The sequence below is a fragment of the Protopterus annectens genome, chromosome 4.part0 (genome assembly GCF_019279795.1).
Source record: "Protopterus annectens isolate FY-2018-M chromosome 4.part0, PAN1.0, whole genome shotgun sequence".
NCBI classification, from domain to species: domain Eukaryota; kingdom Metazoa; phylum Chordata; order Ceratodontiformes; family Protopteridae; genus Protopterus; species Protopterus annectens.
Genome location: NC_056733.1, coordinates 1,623,661,925 through 1,623,680,599, shown reverse-complemented (window position 1 = coordinate 1,623,680,599; position 18,675 = coordinate 1,623,661,925). Strand labels below are relative to the sequence as shown.

The 18,675-nt window shown below is 35.8% G+C and overlaps 1 protein-coding gene across 1 annotated transcript in view; it reads left to right on the top strand.

Annotated features, from left to right (window-relative positions):
* The first annotated feature begins 13,442 nt into the window (after positions 1-13,442).
* The window catches only part of FAT2 (FAT atypical cadherin 2), a 1,015,713-nt gene continuing 1,010,480 nt past the window's right edge, over positions 13,443-18,675 (top strand). Inside the window, exon 1 of the mRNA XM_044069413.1 lies at positions 13,443-13,663. The gene's annotated coding sequence lies outside the window, so the exon portion shown is untranslated. The remainder of the gene's footprint in view (positions 13,664-18,675) is intronic.

Here is an 18,675-nt window from a genome sequence, read left to right as displayed (position 1 = left end):
GGTAGTGTGGTTAATGTACTGTATAAACTCATCAATATAGTCTTTTGTACCATTCTACAAAACAAAGATATCATCCAAGAACCTAAAGTATTTGACAATATATTGATTATACATAGAATTAAAAACATATTATCTTTCCCAATATAACATTATTATATTGACATATGCTGGGGCGCAGGCGGAGCCCATCGCCACCCCTTCTTTTTGGTGGTAATAATCGACCTCAAAATATACAAAATTGTATTTTAGTACTAATTCCATACATTCAAGCACAGTCCTAAATTGGACAGATGTTAAAAAATTCATTTCAATTTAAACTTTTTCAAACCATTCTATTCCAATAGTTTGTGGAATGACTGAAAATAAATCTTTAACATCAATCGTTATAAAATACATTTCTTCACTATAAATACTCTCCCCTATTTTTGTCAAAAAATCCCAAGAATCCTTTAATATGTGGTCAAACCTACTATAAATTTTTTTAATCATAATGTCCACATAGATTGCCATAGCTTGGGTTTTTGACCCTTATGATGCTACTGTTGGTCTCATAGGTGGGTCCACTAGGGATTTGTGTGTTTTCGGTATACCAAATATGGCTGGTATAACCAGTTTGGGTACTGTTAAAAACCTATATAGTTCCAAGTCAATCATTCCAGAAAACAAATTATCTTCCAAAATTAAATCTATCTTCCTATATAATATATTAATCTCATTTTTGGTAACCAAACTATCTTGTTTGTCCTTATCTAATATATCTTTCATTTTCTTGATATAATCCCACTTGTCCATAAGGACTATACCCCCACCCTTATCGGGCTTCATAATACATATTTTATCATTATTACTCAGTTCATTTAATAACTTATTTTCATCTTTCGTCAAATTAAATTTCACTTTGTTGTTATTATTATATTCCTTTCTTATTCTATTAATGACACATCTTTCAAAGTTTAAAATTTCACACTGTATAGGTGGGTTAAATATACTATGCCTATTTAGTGGATTCACCCTATCTTGCCCCACTCCATCCTTGTATAGGTGCTTAAAATTCAATTTGCGTGTGAATAATTTAATATCAAGAATTAAATTCTCAATTCTTGGTTTTTCCACTGGTACAAAAGTAAAACCTTTGGTAAATAATTCAAAAAAACGTTGATTAATAACAGTATCAGTATAATTAAAAATGTTAAAATTATTGTATGTGTTTAAAATTCTATTCCTATTTTCATGAGCCTCTGTAAAAAAATTAACAGTGTGAGCTTGCAATGGGTCATAGTCAGAAATTACTGAAAATTCTGCTGTCTGTACCCCCTCCCTGTGTGTATATTGTTCCCCGAGGCGGCCTGCGCATAAGATGCCTGCTGGTTCCGGTTCCTCAACCTCTCCGACCTCCTCACCTCTTCCATTTCTAAAGGGACATTTGTACTACCAGCATTGTCATTCCTTTCCAAAACTGGAAATTCTTCGTAAAAGGACTGGTTATGGCCATCTACTTGACCACGCTCCCAATGTCCCTCCCTAATGGCCCCCCTTGGGTAATTGAAACGACTATTCCTATTTTGAAAGTTCATTTTAAAATGGTTATTATACTTATAATTATTAGTAAAGTTTTCAAAATTGTATGCATTACCTTTCCCATACTCACTAATGTCCCTTTCAAACTTTTTTAGTTTCCTATTAATGTTAATATTGGTAGCAACATCCGCATCATGTAAAACTCTACAATAGACATGTTTATATTCATCTACTGAGTACAAAAAGTCAGAATTAATTTCACCATATATTTTGTCTATTTCACATTTCATTTGTTCCATAACTTCAATATTGTATTGGACCATTGCTTTTAGTATTGCCAGTCCACAGTCATAAAGAATATCACATATATTCTTGAAAAATGTTTTATCACTATAACTGTTGTTCTGAAATTTGTTTAATCTAAGTCCTTTTGGTACTATTTTCTCTTTGATACATTTCTCAAAGTACCAATTTTCCACAGTCAATGCTTTAAATTTAAGCAGTAGTTTCTTAAAAATCTTACATTTTTCTTTATATGTGAAACTGTTTGTTTGTTCCTTAGTATTCCCTTTTTCTTTTCCTTTCACACTATGCGTGAATGATTTGTTGAGCCATTGAACAAAGTCCATATCTTTATAGTTCTCCACAACAGCATGTTCCCCTCTGCCCCTATCTCCGTTGAAGTTAGAATTATTGAAATAAGTCCCGTTGGCGTTCCTCCTGCTCGCATTCACCTCCGTAGCCCCTCTGCCTCGTGTCTGCTGGTCGCTAACTTCCGATGTCACTCGGTTAGCCCTCGGGTCCATCGGGCTACTCTGCGCACAAGGAATTTCACTGTAAGCTCCTGTCGGTGAAATTTCAACCTGCGAGTGTGCCTGAATTACTCGCAAGAGTTCATTAAGCATACCACTGCTTTCCATTTTAAAAAACTGGACTCCTCATGTCCGGAACAAGAAAACGGGCAACTGGTAACCAAAAAGTAAGCACAATACACCAATAAAGAACACTGCTCCTGCACTATTAAGGCTGCCCTTGTCCACTCCTTTCCAACTTCCTAGTTCACTAAGTGTGCATAAAACGGCATCAACGAGACAAAGATAATTTTATAGTTTAATAACTTTAAAAGAGTATAACCAAAACAAAGACAAAAAACAAAGAACAAGTAGATTTAGCGCTTTCGTCTCCTTTACGGAGACTTCATCAGAATCTGTAATCCACTGTTCAATTCTCTTTTTATACCATCCATAGTGTATCTAATTAACTAATTAGTTAATAAAACAGAGAATCACATTTAAAGAAACATTCCTTTACTTTTCATACTGCTCTTAAATATATGGATATAGCCTGTGCTAAAAAAACACAGGCGTTGTTCAAAAGCACTAGTTAATAAATATCATTATAAGTTCATAATAAGTTAGAATAAAACAGAGGCTCAATACAAATTGGTTCTCTAAAAAACTTGTAATATAGATTGTATGTAATTTAATATAAACATGATTATAAATATAAATGTAAATGTAAATATATGTAAATATAAATATGTATAAATATATCTTATCAGTTAAAACCAAAATATAACTAAATTATACAGGTATAAATATAAATGTATATATATGCTATATATTATATATTAAAACTAGATGTATGTGTAAATAATATATAGAAGATATTGTATATATTTACATATATTGTATTGTACACATATATACATCATTGACCTGTTGTATATACATCAACTGTAATATTAATATAAAATAAATAAATAAATAAATACCCTATAATAGCTTGTAGTAAAAAAGTTTAAAACTGAGTATAAAATATACAATGGATATAACCACTTTAAAAGTATGAAAGAAATTAAAACATTAAAAAGTGTCAAGCAGCTGCAAAAAAGCAGGTTTTCCACCTAGTAACAACCAGCATAGGCACATGTATATTTTATGTATTTTTATATTTGTATATTTTTAATATTTTTAACATTTCAATTTCTTCGGGTCCATTGCTAATATTTTCAATGCAGGGGTGATTGATATATGATCATTAAGGCCTTTACTACTGCAAGCATCCAATCTTAATTGCCAGATCATCTCCCTGTACTCAGCTTTAGTTTCCCAATCACCTCCTCGCTCCATATGTTCAACCTCTTCAAGCACCCAAAATTTAAAATCAGCTTTTTTACATTCTGTTGCGTGCCTATACAAGGCGTTATTGTCATTATGCCTGTTTATATCTCTTATGTGTTCATATATTCTATTTCTGAGATGTCTCTCAGTTTTACCAACATAGTATCTTTGACAGGCTTTGCATATTACCAAGTAAATTACCCCTTTGGAATAACAGCTGCTGTATTTCTTAGCTTTTAAAGTTAAAAATAAACTTGGTATTCTCAGTTCTTTTGTTTCCGAAATGTACAAACATTGCGCACATCTGCCACATTTGAAATTTCCGTGTTTTTTGTTAGTCCCACTTTTTTCTATTTTCTTTTTCTCCAAAATATTCTTAATGTTTTTGTTTTTCCTAAAACTAAATTTTAAATCACTCTTGAACACATCTGTCTTGGTTGCCATATTTCTAAACATACCCCATGTCTCATGGATGCTTTTTTTCAACCACCCTACATCCTGGTAGTATGTAATGGTTAAATATGGTGTTGAATTGATTCTTGTAATATTTTGTATATTTGGTGTATTACTCACCTCATTTGTATTGTTAGTTAATCCACTACTAATCACCAATTTGTCAGCCTTTGTTAATAGTGGCTTAAACCTATTTCCTCTCTCTACTATTACATATTCTTTAATCGGTTTGATAAGTTCCTTAGGATACCCTCTCTCTATAAACATTATTTCAACATGTTCAAGTTCTTTTAAAAAATCCACCACTTCAGATATCATTCTCGCCATCCTGATCATTTGTCCTTTTACAACATTTTTCTTGAGTTGGTAGGGATGATCACTATCAAAATGGAGGTACGCATTGGAATAATGTTCCTTCCTAAAAACGTTTGACTTATAGCACTTACTATATCTATCTTTACTTAAATTTACATCAAGAAAATGTATTTCCTCCATCTCTATTTGATGTATAAAACGTAAAAATGAAGTAGTGTGGTTAATGTACTGTATAAACTCATCAATATAGTCTTTTGTACCATTCCACAAAACAAAGATATCATCCAAGAACCTAAAGTACTTGACAATATACTGATTATACATAGAATAATAATGCTGGTTGTTATTAGGTGGAAAACCTGCTTTTTTACAGCTGCTTGACACTTTTTAATGTTTTAATTTCTTTCATACTTTTAAAGTGGTTATATCCACTGTATATTTTATACTCAGTTTTAAACTTTTTTACCGATTTATTACAGGCTATTATAGGGTATTAATTTATTTATTTATTTATTTTATTTATATTAATATTACAGTTGATGTATATACAACAGGTCAATGATGTATATATGTGTACAATACAATATATGTAAATATATACAATATCTTCTATATATTATTTACACATACATCTAGTTTTAATATATAATATATAGCATATATATACATTTATATTTATACCTGTATAATTTAGTTATATTTTGGTTTTAATTGATAAGATATATTTATACATATTTATATTTACATATATTTACATTTACATTTATATTTATAATCATGTTTATATTAAATTACATACAATCTATATTACAAGTTTTTTAGAGAACCAATTTGTATTGAGCCTCTGTTTTATTCTAACTTATTATGAACTTATAATGATATTTATTAACTAGTGCTTTTGAACAACGCCTGTGTTTTTTAGCACAGGCTATATCCATATATTTAAGAGCAGTATGAAAAGTAAAGGAATCTTTCTTTAAATGTGATTCTCTGTTTTATTAGCTAATTAGTTAATTAGATACACTATGGATGGTATAAAAAAAGAATTGAACAGTGGATTACAGATTCTGATAAAGTCTCAGTAAAGGAGACAAAAGCGCTAAATCTACTTGTTCTTTGTTTTTTGTCTTTGTTTTGGTTATACTCTTTTAAAGTTATTAAACTATAAAATTATCTTCGTCTCGTTGATGCCGTTTTATGCACACTTAGTGAACTAGGAAGTTGGAAAGGAGTGGACAAGGGCAGCCTTAATAGTGCCGGAGCAGTGTTCTTTATTGGTGTATTGTGCTTACTTTTTGGTTACCCTTTCAATTATAGCAAATTTAAATCAATCAAATGCTGTACATACTACTGAATGTAAAGGGCACTGTTGGTGTTTTGAGTAAATATGTCATACACATATTTGTACACCCGCCTCCAGAAGGTCTTTCAGTCTTCCCAATGTAAAAAGAAGAACATTGGGTATACTTTTCTACATAAACCATACATTTAATTAAACAGATCCCCCTTAACAACCTAAGGGTAGTGTGCTCCATCTTGTCTAAAGTCAGCATATCCCCCTCAAAAATATAGGAGCACTGCTTGCAGGTTTCACACTTGGTGGTGATGGTGCAGCAGTCAACATTGTCACCTCACAGCAAGAGGTCCTCCAGTTTGATGCTTGGCTGGGATGCCTTCTGTGTGGAGTCTGGGTGTCCTCCCTGCAAAGATACAGTCAAATTTTGATGCGTTTCTTCCCAGGTCTCCACTGAAAATAGGCTCTGTACTAGTTGAACTTTCACAGTAAACAAATGTTAAATAAATAAATAAATATTTAAAGTCTACCAACCTAGGTTTACTACTGCTCACAAAAATCTCCTTGAGGTAAATCTCCTTGAGGTTTCTGGAAGGTTTGTAAACAAACTTTGGTTTATTTCCCACCATACCAAGTAAAGATGGATTGGTTTTAAAAATTGCCCAGTTCATAGTAATAACATCTTTGACCTTCCTAGGCTCTAGACTAAACTGAGCAATCAGTGCCTCTCAAAATTTGACCGTCTTGTTATCATATTTCTTTTCTAATCCTGTTCCCAACAAAGGCTTGTAAAAAAGTGCCTACCTGTTGCATCACTTTTTTTTTTTTTTTACAATTTCTTCTGCAAAGTTCTTAAAATATCTTCTATCAAAAAACATATTTTCAGGTTCCCCCATCTCCTTTAAAAAGGAGTCCCTGGAAGAGGTCATCCTAGCCTCGCTTCTAGCTGGTCCTTTGATTATGTTCCTTTTTTGGGCTAAAGGGTGTAAACTGGAAAAAATGCAAATAACTATTATGAACGTTGGCTTTCTAAAAATGCTGGACACAAAACTTGTGCTAGAATGTTGACTAGCAGTGCCCAAATAATGGACACCACTTTTGTGGTAATGGTAGGTAAACTTCAGAAACTGAGTTGTGTTGTTCAAAAATTTGATAAAATCATCCACCGATTCATTATCATCATTGCACAATATAAAAATGTCACCCAGAAATCGCATATATAACTTACAATGTGTGAAATGTTCTGACAGAAAAACACAGATCCTCTCCCAGGCACATAAAGCTAAAGTGACATATACTGGGGAGCATGACACTTCCATAACAACACCTGTCACCTGTTTGAAGATCTTATGGTTATTATCCATAATTATCTCCATGTATTCTGCTATGAGATTAATGTCCTGCTCTTCCAAAAATTGACATAGTAACATCCATTTGTAGAAGTATTCGAGACCCTTGACCTTAGGAATACAAGAAAATAGCTCAATAACATCTGTTGTTAAAAAACAAGGTTGTCATCCCATAAGCCCTGTTTTAAATGCCCCAAGGAGTCCAGGGAATCCTTCAGCAAGTGTGTAAATCTATTAAAAATAGATTTTAATTTCTGGTCCACCATCACTGCTAAGTGATAAGTCTTGGAACTGTGGGCTGCAATGGTGGATCTTGAATATTTTTATGTACCTTCTGAATTCCAAAAAATGTCAAATTCCTTGGGTTACATTGGTCAAAAGCTCAGGCAGTGACACAGTAATCCTATTGTCCATCAAAAAACTCATCCAATTGTAAATCAATACTCTTATAGCCAATATGTATCTGATTCCATGATACAGCCATGTAAGTATTAGAACTCCAGCATAGCTCTGAAATAATTTATGGCATCATATATAACCAAATCAACCCCCTTGTCTGGTTGCATAAGCCTGATGGGCCCATCAGTAGTAATATCTCTTAAAATATGTGCCTCAACTCTAGTCAAATTGTACTGCCAATGCCTTTTACTAGTTGAAGCCAACAAGCTTATTCTATGAGGGGCTTTTGCTATATGAATTTGTGTGTTTCAATAGACATTGAAATCTGAAACTTGCTAAAACATTTTAAAATATGTTTGCAACAGGACTTCACTCCCACTTACACAGTGATGTGAGGTGGTCTGATATCACACCCCTACTACTTTTAAGAAAGAACTCTGTGGCAGACTTGTAGAACTGGATGAGACCTACCTAGAAATACTGAAGGAACAGGATGTTGCAGGATTGTTTTGATTGCTGTGCCTTTACAGTGGTGTGTGGAAGGCAGATAAAGTATTTATGGATTATCATAGTAGGGTAGTAACCCCATTTTCAAAACCAAAAGGGACAGAAAGGAGTACATTTACAGGGGGAGTACCACTCCTCAGCCTTTTAGAAAAATCCATACCATGGAGAAGCAATGCAGATTCCATCCTGGCCTACAAGCAATGGATCAGTTCTTTGCTCTTGCAAGGATAAGTGGTGAGTCATAAAGATTTTTCTAATCTTGTCTAGATATGTTTTGTGGACCTGGAAGAGATGTATGACTTATATTTTATTTATTTATCCTTTTCCACCAAGTTAGTACTGTTAACCTCATTTCAGAAGAGATATAAGGTAGTACTTATACTACTATTGAAAATTTAGCCAGGGCCTCAGGGAGTTTCCCCTATTCTTCTCATTAGGTGCAGTAGGATCTTTTGCATCTACCTAAACTAAAGCAGATGGGATCTTGGTCTAACATCTCATCTGAAAGTTATCTCACTCTGGAGGTCAGTCCCCATAATAATGTGCTGTAGTGTTAGCAATCCAATCATCTAAAGTGAGAATAGATCCCATAGCCTTCCAGCACCATAGCCTAACATGCTACTTGTTGTGCCACTGACACTGCATAACAGTGAGCAAACAGTAAGCTTCAACTTATCCAAAATATCTTTTAGGTGGTCACAAAGCTATATTCAAACACTTGTCTCTCCCAAGCTGTATAATAATAGTTCAGCAACACCAAGGGCAGCAAATCAGATTTTAGAAGATACACTTTCACAATAAATTTAAGAATTACGGTATATGAAGCCAGAATGGTTGCAATGTTATACATGTCGAAAACAGTAGTGAAATCAGAATATGTAAGGAAGAGGAGTTAGTCCACAACTGCAAATGACTTACTCTATAGCCATGGCTTTACTTTCATAACAATGATATGACATGGCTGCAGTTTGCTTATAGCAAAGAAAGATGACAGGGAGGAAGAGAATGAGAGCAAACGATGGCAATGGAAGACATAAACACAGGAAAGAGCATTTCACCAGCCCGCACTAGTACATCATACCTTTTTTTCTGCTTATCCCCCCACTTGCCTACTTTGCTGCTGTCCATCAGCAGTGCAACTTAGATTTGGCAAAGATAAATACTTTTCTTTTTATTATCAAATTATGAATCAGTATTGCAAAATTTCAGCTGTATCTATCTTTATACATCACATTAAAATGTTTCTGTTTTAATATCGTAACTTTGTGGGACATGCAAAATAAACAGCTCTTCTAAGGTGCCTGTGTGGACATATACCATTTGTGTGTGTCTCCAAGTATTCCACAGGACACATCTGCCCCAGTCATGGCTATTCTGGAGAAATCAGGACTGGTCATAACCTTATGAAAGCATTTTGCACCCCAGCCAAGCATCAAACTGGAGAACCTTTTGCTGTAAGGCAACAACGTTAACTGCTGCGCCACCACCACCAAGTGTGAAACCTGCACGCTTTAACACCTTAGAGGTCCTTTAAGTGTGAACTTATGTCTTCTAGAGGTGTGTGTGTGTGTGTGTGTGTGTGTGTGTGTGTGTGTGTGTGTGTGTGTGGATATATACCTGAATTACAATGTTATAATAACACCGACTACTATTAAGAACTTTAGGAACCAGTTGATACTATGCTGAAATTAAATTAAAAGCACACCTGCACAACCTTATCTGGTACTTTCACTTAGAGTACATTATTTTAGCTAAATCACGTCTGTAAAAAAATGAAGAACCGTCCCAGTTTTAATTTCACTTGTTCCACTCAGGGCCGGTGTTAGCATTTTGGGGGCCCACAGCAATTTGTCAAGTTGGGGGCCCCCTGGCCACTTTCAGTCTAAGTATCACCCTGTCACTGCCACTACTTCTATCCATCTTTTTAGTTCATGCTGCAGGCTTTTAGGAGTAGTACACATAGATTGACCTGTAGCTACAATGATCTTATTAAAACAGGCATACATACCACACTGTGTTGGCCCATCTCACAAGGGGACATTTACAGTTATTGCCATTTAGGTGTAACAAGGATACATTACAACAACTCTGTACAGGACAGAACTAATATGCAATGGAACTCTAGGCACTGGTTACTGTTTCAGCCCCCGCCAAAAAAAAAAAAACACACACACCCTCCAGAGTTCCCCTCTGTTTTCCCCATGTTGGGCTTCCCACTTATACACATTACTTTTTTTCTTCCATTTCTCACATTTTACCTTTTTTTTTCAGCTTTTTCAAGAAGCCATAACTTTATATATACTCTAAAGTGCTTTTTAAGTTTATTTTTTTTTCTTTTTACCCAATGATGGCTTGAACAGAAATGATGATTAAGGAAAGAAATTCAATGTTGCTGTTCAGCTTTAGTTTTCCTTCTGTCTTTTCGATATACTTTCTTGACCAAGTCAGCATAGTAATAACCATTTAGGAAATAACTCCATTAAGCCACTGCCACCAGAAGCTAGAGCATTACCCAACCTTTTAATCCAAAATTGGCCTAAAAAAATTGTGAGTAAGAAAAAAGAATTTCATTCTTTTTTTCTTTCAGTGAAGTCATAAGTTGTACCCAAGACTTAAAATTCAAAGCTGACAAAAATAGGAGCTCCAAGTAAATTAAAAAGTCAATTGTGAGGATACATAGATCCTGTATGTGAATACTGCCTGCATCACTAATCCTCCCAAAAAGACAGTCACTGCCTATGCAACCCTCTGGTGTTAGATTGGGATGAAAGCAGAGGTTCAAATGGCCACAGTCATGTATTTCAAGTAACTGCTGAAATACATATACATAGCATGCCTACTAACTCCTTGATCCTAACCCCAAAGGCAACCAGCTGTATATGTGTCTGATGTTTGCTTGTGAGGAAAGTGAAAATAAATAATGACTGCAATAATGTATTCTACTTTGCTGCTACCAGGCAGTACACTGCCCCTACAGGAGCTAAAGTAACTTTCTTTGTATACCTCTGAGGTCTGTTAGAAAAGTAAAGGAAATGATGACTACACAATCCCCAGCACCCTCATAACCTACGGTAAATTTCTGTACACAAACATCTGAGCAGGGATGTTTTAGAATGTTTGCGGGTGAGGGCAGAGACCATTATCAGTTTTATCCTAACAGGGTCATATATAACTCCATCCAGGATAAAGAGTGCAATCAGAAAATAAAAGCATTTTTTCCTCCTCATTTTTCCTCAACCAAAAACAGCTTTTTTTTTTTTGGTCCCCACAGTCAAGGATGATAAAGGGAGCCCCCTGTATCTATTTATACAGTCTAGGGAGTGGAGGCCACCTGATAGCTAGAAGATCTAAGTGTCTGAATGCCTGTGACATACATTATGCCTTACTTTTGAAATATAATCACTTGTTAGCTACATTTTTTATTGATACCCAGAAGAATAACGTGTGTTCCGGCATTACTGGATATTTGCATTGATAAAAATCAGTGATATTTTACACACACACACACACACACACACATACACACACACACACACACACACACACACACACACACACACACACACACACACACACACACACATCACAGCAATGTTAATTTTGTACTTATTTCAGCAAGTACATTGTACAGCACTATTACTGCTACACAAGATCAGTGACTGCTGTTTAGCAGTCATCAAACAGCAACAGGGATAAGACAATTTTATTTACCTCAGTAAGTAGTAAATTAATGCCTATCACTATCCCTGATTTCACAGATATTCCTGATTTTGTCTCATAATTTTGCTCTGTCACACTAAATCAAGTAATCAGAGTTTTACACTTATTGTCTAAAAAATGCATGTTGATGCAAAATGTGTTATTCTAGCAACTTTTTAAAGTGAATTAGAGTAATATATAAAATGTGTTCCTCATTTTGAGATTTTATTATGCTATTATTTTTATCACTGAACAGAATTCTTCAGCAAAGATGTTGAGAGTTACAGTATCAGTTGTTCTGCCAGTATGTATAAAAACCTTGAAAGAGAAACCATTTCTGAAGATTAGAAGCATCAGCTCTTCTTAAACTCCACAGTTTGCAATGAGATCAGTCACCTTGGGCTGCTGATCTCTGTAGTGCTTACTTTGCTTATGTTCATTACAGCTTTGTCCTAACAGGGTCATATCACAGTCCTGTTCAGGTTAAAGAGTATAATTGAAACTTAATACATTTTTTCTCCTCATTTTTCCCCAACCAACAGCAGCTTTTGTGGGGCCCCCACACAGTCAATGAGGATTAAGGGGCCCCCTGCAGCCACAGTTATTAAAGCTGGCTATGTTGTTAATTTTAGTGAAGAGGATGTCCACCATCAGGGCTGAACTAGGCTGGGGCATTATATCATTGGTAAAAAGTTTGTTACCTGACAAAATACTGTTACTATAACTAAAGATCTTTGAATTTTGAAGGATATAAATATGAGTTATTGTTACTTACCTGGTGTAAGTATACAAGCTTGCTGTACTAGCTTTAGTTGGTTTGACAGACATGTTACAGAATATCAAGATAACATAATTTGCAGTGGTTGGGGGCCCCCCAGGACCAGGGGGCCCCCAGCGACCGCAGGGTTCGCTGGTGCCTAAAACCGGCTATGGTTCCACTTACCAGATGTTAGTCTAATGAAGATAGAAGGAGAGCAGCACATCTTCCTATCTACAACATCATAAACTAAGGTCAGTGCTTAGAATTAGAGACGATGTCAGTAGCTGAAATTGGGAGTGCATTTTAAAACTGGTTGCAGACTCATACTAAGGGAATGCATACAATCGGTACTCTGGTTACCTTAGGAAGACCCGAGGTTTTCTTGTTGCTGAGGATGCGTTCTTATACTATATTTATTTTTAGTGAGGCAGAAATCAAAGATCTCCCTAAAAAAATGTGGTTGAAAGAATGTTAAGTTGATAAAGCACACTGTCTCCTATATTTTGCTTCATTTATAATACTGCTAAAACCGCTGGTTTGAAACAGTCAATGTTTAGGTTGTAAAAGTCGTTCCTTGTCATATAAGGCACAGATTGTGAAATGTCATACCGTAAAACGTTTAGTTTATTTGAACTGGCTTTGTTGTGTCCACCACGTGTGGTGCAGATTAGCTTTGCTTTTACTTAAAGCATATTCAGAACCTTCAGTTCTTTCTACTCCACTGGTAAACAGTTTGAAAGAACTTTAATTGATTTGCCCCCGAGGGAAGTTAGAGCGCCAGCCCAGCTCTGACACAGATTCTATCTCCCAAATCTATTTTGCGTTTCCCTCCCACCAGGTCTGCAAGAAAAGAATGACTCGTACTTTATATACATTCCCACACCTACTGCCACCTGAATGAACTAGCGCCTGCCTGTACTTGCAGCACCTAAGGGGGAGGGGAAGTGCCAGGCTCTGGATTTGGGCTGGACTTTTTTTTTTTTTTTTTTTTTTGTGGTTAGCTGCAATAATCGTATGCAGTCCTAATGAAGTCAATGGACAGCTGGCATACTGGAGCACCCGAGCCCGACCACATTCAGCTGATCCTTGGATTGTGCAGGGAGGCTCGTGACTACACTTGGGCATGGAACTGTTAATGACATCGTGCGGATAAAGTGCTAGCGGCACGAGAGGGGCTTACGTTTTGGTTGCCTAAGTGGGCAAATGAAAAGGCTAATTGTATACTCTCCTGTTTTCAACACTTTGCGTAAGTGTTTTGTTCTCTTTTTATATGCAGTATGGCCATACCAGTTTGGTAGACGGCAAACTTTTTGTATTTTATAAATCAACCCACTCCAAAGTTTTACAGTCTGCTCATTCAAATGTTAGCTGGGTTGCAGGAGTAGTTACGTTTTGACGCTCATCCTGCAGACTCACTTTTTTCTATTATATTATCAAAGTGTGGTATGAAAATAAGTGTCTTGCAGTCTGGAAAGGAGAAAACTGGGCATCCAGTAACTGTAGCCTACAAATTGTAGGTCAGAACTCAGGATGATGAACTAGGTTCTACTACGGAGGGTCATAAAATGAAAGTGCCATTTATGTTGGAGGTTCTACTGGGAAAATATTTGTCCACATTTGATTAAATTGTACATTTTAATAGTACTGAGAGGTGCTAACAGTGCGTATGCATTTGGCAACCTCCGAACTGTGCTCACAAATCGCTGTCACCTGTGTACATTAGCTAACACCCGTGAATAACAACTTTAAATGAATGAAAAGTCACGCAAAATACACGTGCAAATAAATTCTTCTTGCTTGCATCAACAGCTGTGCTGCCTGTTGTATAAGAACGATTTATGTTTCAAAACAATTCTGGCAACACTTGGTTATTAGATATAATGCCAGTTATTGTAATTCTTACCTCTGTGTCGTTAGCAAAAAAGTTGAAAATGCAGTTCTTAATATGGGAGAACTGCGTTTTCTAACTGGACACAAATATGGGGTTATTTTAAAGTACACGAGACAGTTTGAGAAAATCGGTATTGCAGAACACAGTGATTTTCGTGTTAACTGACATTTTTTTTCATCCACATATAAAACGGTATTTGATTGGAGCCGGCTTCTGTCTGTTTGCACTTTGTAATAAACTGTACATGTATTCACCTCTAGCACAATTGCTATTCTGCTATAGTAAACACAGTTCTATATAAGGTTAGAATTGTACAAAAACTAAGAAATGAGTGTTACGGTCTCTAACGAACCAGCTGGCCATTGCCAATTAAAGAAAACAGTCTTTTTTCCAACTTATAGGCCATAACATTAAACCTCTTGCCAGAAATCTAAACAAAGCCTAATAGAAATGGCGTGATAAAGGCCACACAGTAGGGACACATTTTAAATACTGCTCTTGTAAACTTGCTAGAGCAGCAGGATGTGCATTAGCAGTCATCTTCTGAAGGATATGAAGTCTGAAACTTATCTGTCTATAATTAATTAGTTCTTTTATCCTCAGTGATTTGCCAGGAAAAATATATATATTTTTTTGTGGAACAGACCAAAATATGAAGAAAAAATCTGTCCACTGCACAAATTTGGAAAGTTGAGAGGTATGTCCTAGGCAACATGCATTGGCATTCTGGCACAGAACTCTTGCTTATAATGGTAATTCTGGGCAAGGTTCAAAAATGAAGTTTAATTACAAAACCAAAATTTCCGGCTAAACCTTTTGAGATGATTAAGGAACTCGTAAGCCAGTATTTCATATAGGGTAGCTGAGTTTTGTACCCAAATGCAACAGTGACACTTGCGTGAAAATAGGTCAGAATTGATCTGGGGTAGCTGTAGGCACTGCAAATTATGATACTGTGGTACTGCAGCTGCAGACCTATATATATATATATATATATATATATCTATATATATATTTAGAACAATTGTACAGAAAAATGCCTTGTTCCATTTGAAACAAGCTGTAGCTATGCACTGCATAACTGACTTTGACTCTGTGTGTGTGTGCAAACATACATGCATGCACAAGTTTATGCTTTGTGCATCATGTCTGTATGTGGTGGTAGGAGATAGGTTTCTGTTTGGCTCATATGATTCTTGTATGTTAACTTTACCTTGGTAAAAGTTGATATGGCGAGATATGAAAAGTCTTGCGCTACAAGTGTTGTTAAGTTACCTCTGCTTGCCTTTTGGTACGTATTTCAAATTGATTTGCTTTCTTTGATATTTTTCTACATTTTTTTTTGGTTTTGTGCAACTTGGTCATGGTTAAAAATGAGCTTCACTGGTTTTGTTTCTCTACTTATCTCATGAAATAAATATAAATTATTCATGTGTTGCACAAACAAACCCAAGAACAAAGCCTCCTTATTTGCACGAGTGATTGTTCAGTACTAACAAATCTACAGGATGGTATGTGTAGATTTGATTCATGGCAAAACTAACACACCGTTGAAAACACAGGCAACAAAGGAACCAGCACAAAACACTTACACATTATTGGTTAAAGTGGTTACACTTGCTAATGTAAAACACACCACCGCAATAGCATCATTAGAATTAGAGCAATATTGTTTTCTTTTACCAATTTGACTGGTAATATGTTAGAAAACGTTACTTGCCAGCTGTAGATGGTAGATAAAGTGACATTGCCTTTAGTTTGAAATCTTGTAATATGTCTATTATAGATTAATTTTATGTATTAAGAATGAGTTGGAAAGGGACTGGCTGTCCAAATTGTTAGGCCAGTCGCTGTACAAATTATGTGTGCAAAGGGGTGGGGTATAAATGCAATTTAAGTGAATGAATAATCTGCTATGGTGAATCATAAGAGCTGAAGGGTTGCACTAGTAAATATGTTGTCAGACAGTAGCAGTTGTAAAGATACAGAGTTCACTTCTGACACTGCTGCTTAATGACTGTTTCACGTTTCATCATGAATGCTTGCTGCTAGCTGTGTTTGGAAATTAAATGGGTTCAGACAAGAAGAAACACATTTTGAGCATAACTGATAGAAACACTGTTTTGCTTCTTTTTGAGGCCTTTTATCTTTTTTCTGCATATATGTGTTTATTACTGCAGTAAATGGACAAGGTATGAGAACTTCTAGTCCATTACATTATGTGATGTAGTGCTACTGTTAATTGCTGACTAAAGAGCATCCGTTGTGGTTTCTTGTGCATTTGGGTCATGTATTAATTTTAGAATTGCTCAATACACCTGCTTGGAAAACTGACGATTAAATTAATACATTTTAACATGCTGTATGGCTTTATGGATCAAATTAACTGGGTACTCTACATTTTGAACATAATTCCAAATCTGGTACAGATTCAGCATGGTTCTTCGACATCAATGTACTTAAAATAAAATTTATTGTGCATAGCAGTAAATGGTTTACAGTGCATTTTGTTTATAGATTAATCTCACAGATATGGATTTTGATTTAAAATGGCAGTACTCTATGTGCTTTAGACACAGTAGCCTGCATAAGAGCAAACACTAAGGTAAGAGCAGGATGTAACAGTGTTATTACCTATAGATGATACTGAGGTGTCATACCAAGAGCATATAGTGAGGTAATTCCATTAGATTTAGTAGTCATTATAGAGTATCCTAAACATATCTCAAATTATGCAATAATACTTGTGCTCCTTCTGTACCTGGTAGTATGCTTGAAGGAAATACATGCCTCTAGATGTGTAGAATTGTTATACAGTCTTGGTTAACCATTTTCACTTGCAGAGAAGGCAGTGGCCCTTACCGGGGGATGGTAGATATGGCAGCATGTGGGTAATTACTTCAAGTGCTGACTGCAAGTAGTGTATTGTGTTGCTAATAATTTTCATAGTGCCTTTAATGAAGTAACTGCTTTTGGTTTCAATTAAAAGAAATTGCTTTTTGTGGCAGTATTGTGTTGTGTCTACTAGATACTAGAGAATAATAAGGTGTTGTAGGACTCATTGGTGGTTCTGCTGTTCTTTAGCACACTTACAGCAGCTGTGTGATATAGGTAAAGGATGCCCTGCAAGCAACAAAAATGGCACAGCATAACTGATGTGTGCCTGAGCTCTTGCTGGAGCCTTTAAAAATTCAGGCCAGATCATCATCTTCAGTGGCTGGTCTTTGTCAAGTTAAAAACTGACATCAAAGTTGAGCAGGTTATCAGGTCTCATGACCTGTTTTCAGACACTGCATCTACAGAAGTACCACACATACTGTATAGGAATCACAGATGGATTTCATTTTTCTATCATGAATTAGAAGGTATAAACAAGGACTTTTGAACCATGTTACTCCATCCAAGAGAACTGGGCGAAGGATAACAGTAACAAATCGATTCAAGATGAGTGAGATAAATTGGCCATATTTCATTGTCTGGTTATATTTTGGGATGCAGTAACAATGTCATTTTTCTGATTATTATCATAACGTAGTGTTGAGGGATCTGGAGGTTAGACTAAGCAAACTATCCAGACAGATTTTATGTTTATATTTAGAGAAATCAGATAGGGAAATTCAGCTGTGTGGGATAAGGTTTTTGTGCAGTCCTGACAGCCCCACCGCCACCTTATATGCTGCTTCCCTTAAGGTACTTAACCTGCACATTAATCATCCCCACAAAAAGACTGGGTGGTGTTTCGGATTTAGTTCTCATCTAAAGGATGACAAATGACCTCAGGACAATGACCTCCTGGTGCTGTTTTGTATCTAGAAACCATAATGTATTGAACCAGGGGGAGATGCAAGCTCCACTGTACTAAAATAGAGCACAGCAGCACAGTTTTTATATGTAAAATTAGTAGTATAGTATGCATTCCAATTTTATTTTTGATTATTAATACTTTGTGTTCATTTGATGTTTCCATCTGAAAAATGCACTTGTTATCCAGTGGGCAGAGTTTTATTCAGTAGAGCATTTTGTGTCAACCGAATTCATTGTATCTCATGTTTGTGCATGCCATTTCAATAGGTAATTTATTTCCTAGGTTTAAACATACTTTCAAAAGGGTGGCCATGGTGGTGCAGCTGTTAGCATTGTCACCTCACAGCAAGCAGTTCTCTGGTTCAATCCTCGGCTGGGGTACCTTCTGTGTGACGTCTGCATGTCCTGCCTGTGATTGTGTGGGTTTCCTCTCAAAGACATGCTGTAGGTGGATTGGACACTCTAAATTGGCCCTAGGTGTGAGCATGCATGTTCCTTCTGTGTAAGGTTGGGTGCTGGGATGGCAACTCAACACTGTAAAACTCCACTGCCACTCTTGAGCA